Here is a 13,190-nt window from a genome sequence, read left to right as displayed (position 1 = left end):
TTGGATGAATATATGCATTTCTTTGTGGGATTTTCCTTTTGTTTTAAAGGCGAGGTCTCTTGCTCAGGTTGACCTTACCTGGGCTCAAGTGATTCTGCCTCAGCTTTGAGTACGTGGGACTGGCTCTCAGCCATGGGCTTTGTGGTAACTTAATTTAACAATAAGGAAACCTCAGGTCAATTGCTTGGTCTTGGCCTTGACTGTCTGGAACCTACAGGTCCCATTGCAGAGCTCCACACCATCAGATTTGTAAAAATAGAGTTTGAACAGTGGATGTGAAAGGAGGCACGTGACAGCTGTGCTCTACGAGCTCTTCATGGAGGTAGAGGTGGTGGCTACCATTTCGTTTTGTCACCGCTTACTCTGAAGAGAAAACTTTCATGGTGCTTTTTGCTTTTAGAAGAAAGGGAGCTACTCCCTGTAGGAAGGTAGGAAATTTGGTCTTTTACAAACAGAGGATGAAATAGAGTTCAGTGCTTTTGGGGGAAAAATATTAGGTACTGAAAAGAACAAGTTCTCAAAAAAAAAAAATGAGCACATGTTATTTTATGTCAATGTTAACCAAACATTTATCAGGTATCTGCAGGATGAGGAAGTAAATATAGAAAAGTTGAGAAAAATGCCCAGCATTATACAACTGAAGTGGCAGAGCTGACTGAACTGGATATCAGGGAGAGGACTTTATCTTTTATTTAAGCAAATGGAGCTTGCCTTAGCAGGAGTAGAAAATGCAGAGGAGAGTGTTGATCCTGTTGTGTAGGAGAGCAAGGTCCTTTGGGTGCTAGGTCAAGCCTGGCTGAGAAATCCCACTGCAAAGGGACTAGGTAGCCAGAGGGCTCATGAGGACCAAGGGCTTGTGCTGGAGGTAAAGGTGGATGGAGAGCAGGCTCAGGAGTGAGTTAGTGGGATGGACAGAAACTAGGTTATAGGATCATCCAGCATAGATGCTAGAAACTCCTGAGGTTTTTAAACTACAGGCATGAACATCCAGGAGAGGGCTCTTGAGAGACCTACAAGATTGGAGAAGGAAGAAGGAAAGCAGAGGGCAGAAATGACTAGGAGCTGTTGGCTATGAGACAAAGCAAGATGGCACCAGCTTGGAGAGGCAGGAGGGAGTTAGGAATTTGTAGAGAAATGGATTTGTTCCAAGGAGAGGCCTTTATCTAGTAAGATATCCAGCTGATAAAAGACTTGGAGAGAGAGAGTGAGGTAAAAGGGAGATGACAAAGTAAAAATCCATTAATACTAGCACTAGTTTTTTTTTTTTTTTTTTTTAATTATTTTGCAGTTTTGGGGATTGAACTCAGAGTCTCACACATGCTAGGCAAACGCTCTACCACTGAATAACATCTACAGCCCTCCTTGAATTTTTTTTTTTTTTTTGTATATATGGTGGCATTTATACTATGTGTACGACTTCTTCAGCACTAAGATTTGGCCTCAGAGGTCTTTAATAGCTTTTTGTTTGTTTTCCGGTTCCAGACAAGAAGACCTTATGTACTTTCTGCTCCAAACCTTGAGTTAGCCATTTCTCCAAAGCCCTTTTTTTTTTTTTTTTTTTAAGAGAGAGAATCTTTTTTGTAGATGGACACAACACAATGCCTTTATTTTATTTTTTTTAATGTGGTGCTGAGAATCGAACCCAGGTTGCACCCAGGCTAGGCGAGCGCTCTACCGCTGAGCCACAATCCCAGCCCCAAAAGCCCTTTGTTTTTAAAACCTATTCCTCGATGGGTGCAGTGACAGTGATCTCAGGTAGTTGGGAGGATGAGGCAGAAGGATTGCAAGCTGGAAGCCAGCTTCAGCAATTCAGCAAGAACTGTCTCAATATTTAAAAAAAAATTTTTTAAAGGGCTGTGGATATAGCTCAGTGGTAGAGTGCTTCTGGGTTCAATCCTCAGTACTGTAAAACAAACAAAACAATTCAATAATCCATTATTTATCTGTATACTCATGTGCATCTGGTTATATATTAGTATATTTACATAAATATATTATTAATAATATTGCTATATATACATATATAATTTCTGAATTGTAATACCATTGTTATTACTAAAAAGATTAATATTTTTACTTAAAACAGTTTTTTTTTTTTTTTTTTGGTCCTTAGTGTAAATTCTAGATACAGTCAACTTAACTGTATATTAAAATCATTTAAATAGTCCCTCTTTATGTAGTTAAGCCAACTTGATACATGTTTAGATTAAATTGTTGGCTTTTTTTTTAATAGCTTTTTTTATTTTTATGTGGTGCTGAGGATCAAACCCTGCACCTCTCACATGCCAGGCAAATACTCTACTGCTGAGCCACAACCCCAGCCCCTAATTTGTTGGCTTTTGATTTTAAAGATTTAATTTTGGGGGGCTGGGGATGTGCTCAAGCGGTAGCGCGTTCGCCTGGCATGCCTGCGGCCCGGGTTCGATCCTCAGCACCACATGCAAACAAAGAAGTTGTGTCTGCCGAAAACTAAAAAATTAATATTAAAAAATTCTCTCTCTCTTTAAAAAAAGTAATAGTAATAAGTTATAACACATGATTTGTTTATATTCCAGTATCTATTAAAAAAAAGATTTAATTTTTTAAATGTTAGGATTTTGTTTTGTCTTATAAGGTAATGCATCTTAAACAGATACACATTTCTGAAGTCAAGTCTATAGAATAAGTTGGTTTTTAATTTTTGTCTTTGTGGTACTGGGAATTGAACCCAAGGGCGCTCTACCACTGAGCTACATACCCAGCTCTATTTTTTATCTAGTGACAGGGTCTTACTTCATTGCCCAGGCTGGCCTAGAATTTGTGTTCTTCCTGCCTCAGCCTCCGCAAAAGCTGGGATTCCTGATATGTGGCATTGTGCCTGACCCCAAATAAGGTGTTTTTAGAGGAGTCAATCATATCCCTGGCCCAAACCCGGAGCATTCTCTCATTCTATAGGTAATCATTTTAAAAATCATTTTTATGATTTGTATTTTGATTTTGTAAAATCTAAGCAAAAACATATGTATTATTGTATCCTCCTCTTGCTTTTCAGATGCATGGTGGCATAGCACTCACGGTATTCTTTTCTCCTCTTTTACTTAATATGTATAGGAGAGATAAGCATAATAAAGGTTATTATACAAAGAATATTGCAGAAAGAATTCTGAATACACTTCCTTATATGAACATGGAATTTAGCTTCAGAGTTGCAAAGGAAATACCCGTGAAGACTGCTTTTCTCTCTTCCCTGGCCACTTAAAAGACAGTCTGCTTTGTGAGCTTCTGCTAAGGAAGTTAAGTTCATGCTTCGTGGGCAAGCCATAGCAACAGGAATCCATATTTTGGTTATCTCTTATTTTTATTTGGTTACTTTAATAGACTGATCCTCGAGTTTGTCTTTTAAATTGAATAGCTGTAAATGTTTTTCACTTCTTAATGACCATTGCATATTAGCAAAGTAATAATCACCACTGGAGCTTGCTCGAGTTTCCAAGACATGGCCATTTTGAGCATCCTAGTGCTCAAGGAGGAAAAATATGTAAATAAAATTCCTTTATGCAAATGCATTCTGCAACTCTCATTGCCAGCCAAATTCTTATAAATCATGATAAACAGATGCTACTGAACTAAATGACTAAGTAAAATTATGGAGATAGATTCTATTTATCTTATTTTTCAATGTTGGGGAGGGAGAAAAGGATATTAACTAAATTTTATCCGTCTGCGTGATGATTAGGACAGACATGAAGAACTCTATTAATGATTTTAGCAGGCGAGATGTGGGACTCTTAGGAAACGGAGAGCTTAGGAAATGGTAAGGCAGAGGTTCTGTTGCAACCTAGTTTGTTTCATCAGACAACTGGGCTTTGGAAACAGTATCAGGCTTGCTAGGTCTCTGCCTATTGTTTTTAATTTGTTATTTTGTTATTTTTCCTTAACTTTTTAAAAAACTAAAGCAAAGGGCTGGGATTATAGCTCAGTGGGAGAGCGCTTGCCTAGCATCTGTGAGTTACTGGGTTTGATTCTTGGTATCACATGTAAATAAATAAAATAAAGGTCCATTGACAATTAAAAAAATATATGTATATAAAGTAAATCTGCATAACAAAGTTTACCATCTTAACCATTTTAAAATGTACAAAATTGTGATTTTTTTTTACAAGTAATTGAGAGATTCAGGAATATCATTTCCTCATTTTTTGATAATATTTATATTATCACAATAATGTAAATTATAATATGTATAAATAATTATACACAATAATGGAATTTGTTTTATATATCCAGACATGCGTAAAACGATGTAATCTGGTCAATATTGTTCTCTAGAAATTTGTCTTTTCCTTCTCTCTTCCCTCCCCGTGGTCCCTTTCCTGTATTCTACTTTTCTCTCTCTCATTTTCAAGAGATCTCCTGGCAAATTGTTTTTCCGTTTTTCCTCTCTAGCATCCACATATGAAAGAAAACATACAACCTTTGACTTTCTGAGTTTGGCTTATTGGGCTTAACATAATACTCTCAAGTTCCATCCATTTTCCTGAAAATGACATAATTTCATTCTTCCTTATGACTGAATAAAACTCCATTCTGTATATATACCACATTTCCGTTAGCCATTTGTCTATCAGTGGGCACCTAGGCTGATACCATCATTTGGCTATTGTAAATTGTGTTGCTATATATCATAATATATATTATGATGACTTTAATTCTTTTGGAAAAATATCAAGCAGTGATATAGTTGGGTCATATGGTGCTTCTATTCCTACTCTTTTGAGGAAACTTCATATTTATTTATTTATTTATTCTTTAGTTGTAGTTGGACACAATATCTTTATTTTATTTATTCTTATGTGGTGCTGAGGATCAAACCCGGGGCCTTGCACATGCTAGGCAAGTGCTCTACCACTGAGCCACAATCCCAGTCCTCATACTTATTTCTATAGCAGTTGTACAAATTTACAGTTTCACCAACAGTGTAAAAATGTTCCTTTCCCCCCATATCCTCTCTAGAATTTATTATTGTTTGTATTCTTGATGGCTGCCATACTAATTGGATTGAGATGAAATCTTGGTATAGTTATTATTATTTGGTACTGGTGTTGAACTCAGGGGAACTCGACCACTGAGCCACATCCCCAGCCCTATTTTGCATTTTTCATTTAGAGACAGGGACTCACTGAGTTGCTTAGCGCCTCACCATTGCTGAGGCTGGCTTTGAACTCACGATCCTCCTGTCTCAGCCTCCTGAGCTGCTGGGATTACAGGCTTGAACTACCTATCGTGCCCAGCTCGGTATAGTTTTGATTTGCATTTCTCTGCTAAAAATGTCGAAGATGTTTTCATATATTTGTTGACCATTTGTATTTCTTTTTTGAGTAAGTGTATGTTGAGTTGCTTTGCCCATTTACTGACTGGACTACTTGTTTTTTGGGTGGTAAGTTTTTTTTAGTTCTTTCTGGATATTAGTCCTCTGTCAGAAGAGTAGCTAGCAAAGATCTTCTTGCATTCTGTAAGTTTTCTTCACATTCTTAATTGTTTTCTTTTTTGTACAGAAGCTTTTGAACTTGATACCACCTCATTATTAATTCTTGGTACAATTTCCTAAATTTTAAGGATCCCATTGAGGAAATTTTTGCCTGTACCTATATGTTGGAGAATTGGTCCTACATTTTCTTTTAACGGTTGCAAAATTTCTGCTCTAAATCTAGGTCTTTGATCCATTTAGAATTGACTTTTGGGAAGAGTGAGAGATAAGGATGTAGTCTAATTCTTCTAATAGGGATTACCAGTTGTTCCAGCACCATTTGTTTAAAAGGCTCTTTCCTCCAATGTATGTTTTAGTCAGCTTTTTCGCTGCTGCGACTAAAAAATCTGACCAGAACAATTTTAAAGGAGGAAAAGTTTATTTGGGAGCCATAGTTTCAGAGGTCTTAGTCCATAGAAGGCCGGCTCCATTCCTCTGGGCTTCATGTGAAGCAGAACATCATGGAAGAAGAGTGTGGCAAAGGGAAGCAGTTCACATCATGATGGACTCCACTAGCCAGATGCAAATACATACCCCCAAACCATGCCCCAATTTCCACCTCCTCCAGCCACACCCTACTACAGTTACCACTCAGTCCCTCTTAGGGGGTTAATTCACTGGTTGGATTAAGACTCTTATAACCCAATCATTTCTCCTCTGAACCTTCTTGTATCGCATAAACTTTTGGGGGACACCACATCTAAACCATAACAGTATGTTTTTGGCTCCTTTGTTAAGGATCAGATGACTGCATTTGTGTGGATTTGTCTCCGTGTCTCCTATTTTGTACCATTGGTCTATATGCCTGTTTTTATGCCAGTACCAAGTTTTTGTTACTATAGTTGTGGAATATAATTTGAAGTTGGTATTGTGACGCCTATAGCATTGCTTTGTTTGTTTAGAATTGCTCTGGCTATATGGGGTCTTTTATTCTTCCAAATGAATTTTAGGACTATCTTTTCTAGTTCTGTAAAGAATATCATTGGTATTTTGATGAGGGTTTCATTGAATCTGTAGGTGGCCTTTTTTTTCCTCTTTTTTTTTTTTTTAATTGTAGACAGACACAATAACTTTATTTTATTTATTTTTATGTGGTGCTGAGGCTTGAACCCAGTGCTTCACATGCTAGGCAGGTGCTCTACTACTGAGCTAAAAATCCCAGCCCATGTAGATGGCCCCCTTTTTAAAAAATTTTTTTTAAGTTGTTGATAGATGTTTATTTCATTTATTTATATGTAGTGCTGAGAATCGAACCCAGTGCCTCACACATGCCAGGCAAGAGTGCTACCACTGAGCCCTAGCCCCAGCCCCTGGATAGCCTTTTTAACGATATTCATTCTGATTATGCATGGACATGGAGAAATCTTTTTATCATCTATTGTCTCCTTTAGTTTCTTTATTTAGTGTTATAGCGTTTTCATTGTAGAGGTCTTTCACCTCCTTGGTTGGATTTATTCCTAGGTTTTTGTTTTGTTTTGTTTGAGGCTAATGTAAATGGGACTGTTTTCCTGATTTATTTTTCAACATATTCATTTTTGATGTATAGAAAAACTATTGATTTTTGTATGTTGATTTTTGATCCTGTTTTTAGTTAACTTTTGTATATTGTGTGGACGAGGGATTGAACTTGATTTTTGTGTGTATGGATAGCCAATTGTCCCACCACCATTTGTTAAAAAGTCTATTCTTTCCCCCATTGAATGATCTTGGCACTCTTGTTGAAAATTAATTGAACATCGCTGTAAGAATTTATTACTGGGTTCCCAATTCTTTTTTTTTTTTTAATTTTTTAGTTTTTTTAGGTTGACACAATATATTTATTTTATATTTATGTGGTGTTGAAGATCGAACCCAGTGCCTCATGCGTACTAAGCGAGCACTCTACTACTGAGCCACAACCTCAATCCCCTGGGTTCTCAATTCTATTCCATTAGTCTTTATGTCTGTCGTTATGCCAATATCAGTACTTTTTTAGTTTATTATAGATATACATGAAGGTAAAATTCACTATGGTTTATTCATATATGTACATAGGATAGTTTGGTCTATAGTTTTGAAGTAAGTTGTAAAATTGGGAAGGACGATCCACCCAGTTTTCTTCTTTTCAAGATTGTTTCGGCTATTTGGGGTCCTTTGCAATACCTTATAAATTTTAAGATCAATTTGTTCTTTTCTACAAAAAATGGAAATTGGAGTTTTGATAGAGACTGCACTGAATCTGTAGTTCCATAGAGGGAATATGGCCTTCTTAACAACATTAAATTTTCCAGTCCATGAACACAGATGTCTTTCCATTTATTTAGGTGTTCTTTAATTTCTTTCAACAATGCTTTATAGTTTCCACTATGCATGTCTTGAATGTCTTTGGTTGAATTTATTCCTAAAGATTTTATTCTTTTTGATGCTGGAATTGTTTTCCTAATTTCACTTTCAGATTATTCATTGCTTATTTCTAGACATACAGCTCATTTTGCATATTGATGTTACTACTATTTTTGAGGCACTGTTTTCCCACCAGTTCATTCCTGAGGACTTTTGCTAATTCTTTGGGTTTTTCAGCCACTCAGTGACCCTCTGTCTTTGTAAATGCTGAAGATTATTACTGCCCTACTTAGTCTTACCCACAGTGATGCAGGCACTGCAACACTGACAAGAAACTAACCACAGATAAAATTCCATTTGACCATGCTGACTGAAATGTTGAGGAAGAGGAAAAAGAGCAATATGGGAAATAAGCCTATTTTCATTATGTTTTTAAATTTATCATTATTTTATTTTTGTTCAGTATATTTTAAAGTTTGTAAAATATCTTTTAGTTACTTCTTATAGAAAGTTGGAATTTAATAATTAAAATCACCCATAATCCTGCTACTCACAAATCAACACAGTTAAGAATTTGGTTACTCGTGGGTATTAAACATAAGTATTGTTATTATTTTTAAGATTATATTCAGTATAATTTTATCATCCCTCCCATTTTTTTTACATTTATGTTATGTAATAATGACTCACTATTAGCAAAATCAATTTAAATACACTATAAAATAAGAAGCAATAGTAATTTATTTAAATTTCTTTGAACAGCCACTTTGGGCATGTCTTTTTCATGGATCCTTTTTCTTTTCTTTCTTTCTTTCTTTTTTTTTTTGGTAGTACTGGGGATTGAACCTAGGGCCTTGTGCATACAAGGCAAGCTCTCTACCAACTGAGCTATATCCCCAGCCCCTCATGGATCATTTTTAAAGTTTTCTTTTTAATTAAAGAAGTGCACATATTTGGTTAAAACAATCAAATAGTGTGCATGTATGAATAGTAACAGGAAATCCCATCATTTTGTAAAACTATAATACACTGGGTCTGGGGTTGTGGCTCAGCAGTAGAACAATTGCCTTGCATGTGGGGGACCTGGGTTCTATCCTCAGCACCACATAAAAATAAATAAGTGAAATAAAGGTATTGTGTCCAACTATAACTAAAAAATTTTTTAAAAAATCTATAATGTACCAATTTTTAAAAGTGTGGAAAAAAAGAAAAAAAAATCAAATGGTTCTGAAGGATTTATCATGAAAAAATCTACTACTTTACTTGTTTCTCTAGAACCCCAATCCTACTATCCTGAGGGAGACCATTATTTATTTATTTAATTTGTAGTGTTGGGATCCAACCCAGAACCTCAGGCATACCAGACAAGTGCTCTACCCCTGAGCTACATCTCCAGCCCCTGGCAACCACTTTTAACTTCAGTTTTTATCTTTCAAGGAGTAATCTCGATATCTTAAATAATATTTCTTTCCAATATTTCTTGATTTCTCACCTTGAGAAACTATCCACTGATCTCCTGACCTCTCTTCTCCACTTCTGCAACAACCTCTGGCACCTCTTTATTTTTCTGTGATTAAGGGTGATAATATTTATATTTTATCCTATCAGTATAGTCTTTGGAGCCCTATCTCTAAGATGGTTCTAAAGAACAAGAGGAAGTAAATAGCATTTACATTAATAAAAACAATGTAGGTCCTTTTATTCGAGTTCTGAGTGACGTTCATAATTACATCCTTCCCTTCCTGATCACAGCCTTTGGTCTCTCAAATGAAAATGTTCCCAGTGTCACCATCAATGGGATTCTCTATTATAATCTCAAAATAGTACTACTTTTTTTTGCGGGGGGGGGGGGTACCGGGGGACTGAACTCAGTGTCTTACACATGCCAGGTAAGTGCTCTACCATTCACCTGTACCCTCAAAACCCAAATTTTGTTTTTCTCTTAACTTTCTTACAGAAATTGTGACATTTCTCTCAGATTTTCAGATTGCCTTTATTTTTTCTTGAAAGGCAATTGAAATATATGCCTTCTTTATCATGCATTTAATCTCTTTCACCTTCTCCTTCATTCTTTGTCACTCTACCTGTTACTTGGAACCTCTTCATCCTTTTCTGAAGGCATTGAATCACTCCTACACTTAGCTACACCGTTGTTTTCCTAGGACAGGTAAATAAGCCATCATTTGTAGCCCACATTTCCTAGCTGCCTATCATTCCATCTGTAGGGTGAAGGCAGAAGTGTTGGTTGCCTGATTCATATACATGCTTTTAATATTTTCCCACTCACACTTTTATCATTGTCCCACATCAACAGTGGGACATTGGCTTCTTCACTGTCCTGCTGAGTATAGGAGTTCCCCACCCTTTGTGGTCCTTCATCTTGGAGTGAAGGGAGACATATTCATATTTATATTCCCCTCTTCACAAATTTTTCTTAAACTTTGATTCTCTAGGAATATCTCATTAATGGTCCGACTGCAGGTGGGCACAAATAACATCTTGTGCTTGAGAACTGAGGGTCTAGTATAACCATCTTGAAAATGTGGAAGACTTATAAAGATTTCCAAAAACCAGGGAAGTAAACACGATCAGACATGGTGATCCTACTGGAGTCGCTTGATGAGGAGAACCAATGACCTCAAAGATCCCCTCCTCCTCTACCACAACAGAAATTCTACCATTCATTTCCTTATAGGAAAAAAAAAAAAAAAACCCAAAACTACATTTTTGTAGTTGTTGTTGTTTTTGTTTTCCTGATTACAAAGTTAAACCATGTGTAGTGTAGAAAATGTGGGAAATGCTGAAAGCCCAAAAGACAAAATAAAGGTAATTTTAATCTCATTCCTGAAATGAGATTAACATTTTTAACACTTAGCATTTAGCATTTAAAATTTTCTGTGTTTGGTTGGTTATGTACAAATTTTTTCTTAACAAAACTTGGATTGTATTGGATATGCTGTTTTGCAGCTGCTTTTACAAATTATTTTTTTGCCCTGAACGTTTTTTGTTTTTTAGTTTTTTAAATACAAGCAAACAGCCTTGAGAGGCTGAGGCTTAGATGACTCCATTAGGCTCCACTGGCTGTCTGTGAAGACTCCTGTGCTAATTTCCTAGAACAAAGTACCACATGATACGTATGCTAATTACCCAGATTTGATCAGGGTGTAATAGATACATGTATCGAAGTCAGCACATTGTATCCCATACATATGTGTCAATTAAAAAATAACTTTAAAAATAAAACAAAACAAAGTGCCACAAACTGGGTGGCTTAAACCACAGAAATATATTTTCTCACATTAAGCTAGAAGTCTGAGATCAAGATGTTAGCAGTAGCCGGGTTAGGTGGTGCACACCCGTAATCTCAACTGCTGGGAAGGCTGAGGCAGAAGGATTGTAAGTTTGAGGCTATCCTTAGCAAGTAATCAAGATGCTGTTTCAAAAGAAAAAAAGGGTGGAGGACGCAGTTAAGTGGCAGAGCACTGTAGGCCCTGGGTTCCATCCCCAGTGCTGGGAAAAAAAAAAAAAAGTCTCAGGGTGAGCCTCTTCTGAGGCCTCTCTTGGACTTGTAAATGACTGTCCTCTCTTCCCTATCTTCCTTCGGTGCCTGTCTGTGTCCTAATCTCCTCTCTTATAGAGACACCAGTCCTATTGGAGGAGAGCCCACCCATATGACCTCATTTTACTTTAATCACCTCTTTAAAGAGGCCGTTTCTCCCAATTGGGCCATTTTTTCAAGTAGAAGGGGTTAGGACTTCAACATTCAAGTTTTGAGAGGGAACAAGTGAGCTCATCACAGCGACTCCCAGGCACTCTGGCTGTCTGTGGGCTGGAACTCTGTTTCCTGTCCTACTTATTCCTTTAGGGCAGAGGACCCTGGCTGCACTTCTCTTCTGGCCAGATTTTTCTTTCCTTCTGCCTCCCAGCCATGCCCTTTTGCTGTTTCTGGGGTAGATGTTGCTTTGCAAATTGACACAGAGGATGCTGCCTATTTTGAACTGTGGTAAGTTCCAAAAACAGTAGTGATATCCTGACCTGCAGGCCAATTAAATCAGGGTCTATGGGGAAGGGCCTTGGGTATCAGCATGTTTTACAAGTTTCTTGATGATTCTAATATGGCACCAGTGTTGAGGCCCATTGTTCTTTGAGGGGAGAGAGGTTGGAGTGGTAAGCCACAGAAATAAATGTCACCTGTGGTAGCAAAGTGCTTCTTGGATTAGAGAAAGAGAAATCAAAACCAGGAGATTCCCAACACATTTCTCCATGGCTTATGATATAAAAAGGATGGGGGCATTAGATGGAATATAAACCAAAAGAGAGAAAGAAATATCCATCCCACTAGTTAAAATGTGAAATTCCATTAACAGAAAAGGGGCAGGGAGGAATTAGGAGAGCACAAGACAGTGACTGAAAGGTGAAGAAAAACAGCTGAATAAGGTTTAGTGGGAGTCTCCTATTATGGCCTGTTTTCATGTTTTACTTTGGAAATTTCTAACTGAGCAGAATTTATTGACTCTTGTAAAATGGGAAAAATCGACTGCCGGTTTTATTGTTCAGCCCCGGAGCGTGCTACCCAACCAGTCAAAAATCTCAAGCCCACCATCTGAAGTCTGTGCCCTAGGGTGTGCTCAGGTAGCCCTGTCCTTGGCCACACACACTCCACATACCTCTCTTCTGGACAGATTTTTTCTTTCCTTCTGCCTCTCAGCCGTGCCCTTTTGCTGTTTCTGGGATAGATGTTGCTTTGCAAATTGACACGGGGGACGCTGCCTATTCCTGAAGTCATTTATATTGGTATTACTACAGTAAATTCTTTATGAAATAAAAATCAATAGTCACCAACATCCTGAGTAGTGAGGAAAATAATTGTTTATGGCACTCAGCTTAAGCTGTTCTGGTAATCACGTTGAAAAATACAATATTTATTCATTAGATCAAATTTAATGAGGCCTCCTGGCAGTAATTATAAAAATTACTGTAGCAGTAAATTACTAATGAGTTGTGATGTGCTTCCTACCTGTGAAGAAGGACTGGGGGTTGAAAAAAGCCTGCTACCCAGATGAGGAGGCGAGGGAGGGAGCCCCGCGGGCCGCGCTGCTCTCTCACCCAGGCAGGAAAGGATCAGTGTACCCAGACCACAAAAGCAAACAAGAAAAAAGACTGAGGACACACAACCAGGGGGCATTCTTGCAGCCGTGGGAACAGGATCAAGATTAGAGCGTTCTTTTCCCCAAAGGTGAGCATCTTCTCAGAGTCGGTGTTGCTGCGTGCTGGGGTCACGGAGGGGCACTCGGCTGCTGCCTGGGAAAGGACAGAGCTTCTTATTAAGGCCGGGAAATGATTCCAGACACGCGCCGCGCGG

The sequence above is a fragment of the Marmota flaviventris genome, chromosome 11, assembly GCF_047511675.1.
Source record: "Marmota flaviventris isolate mMarFla1 chromosome 11, mMarFla1.hap1, whole genome shotgun sequence".
Taxonomy (NCBI): domain Eukaryota; kingdom Metazoa; phylum Chordata; class Mammalia; order Rodentia; family Sciuridae; genus Marmota; species Marmota flaviventris.
Note: the sequence above shows the minus strand (reverse complement) of the source record.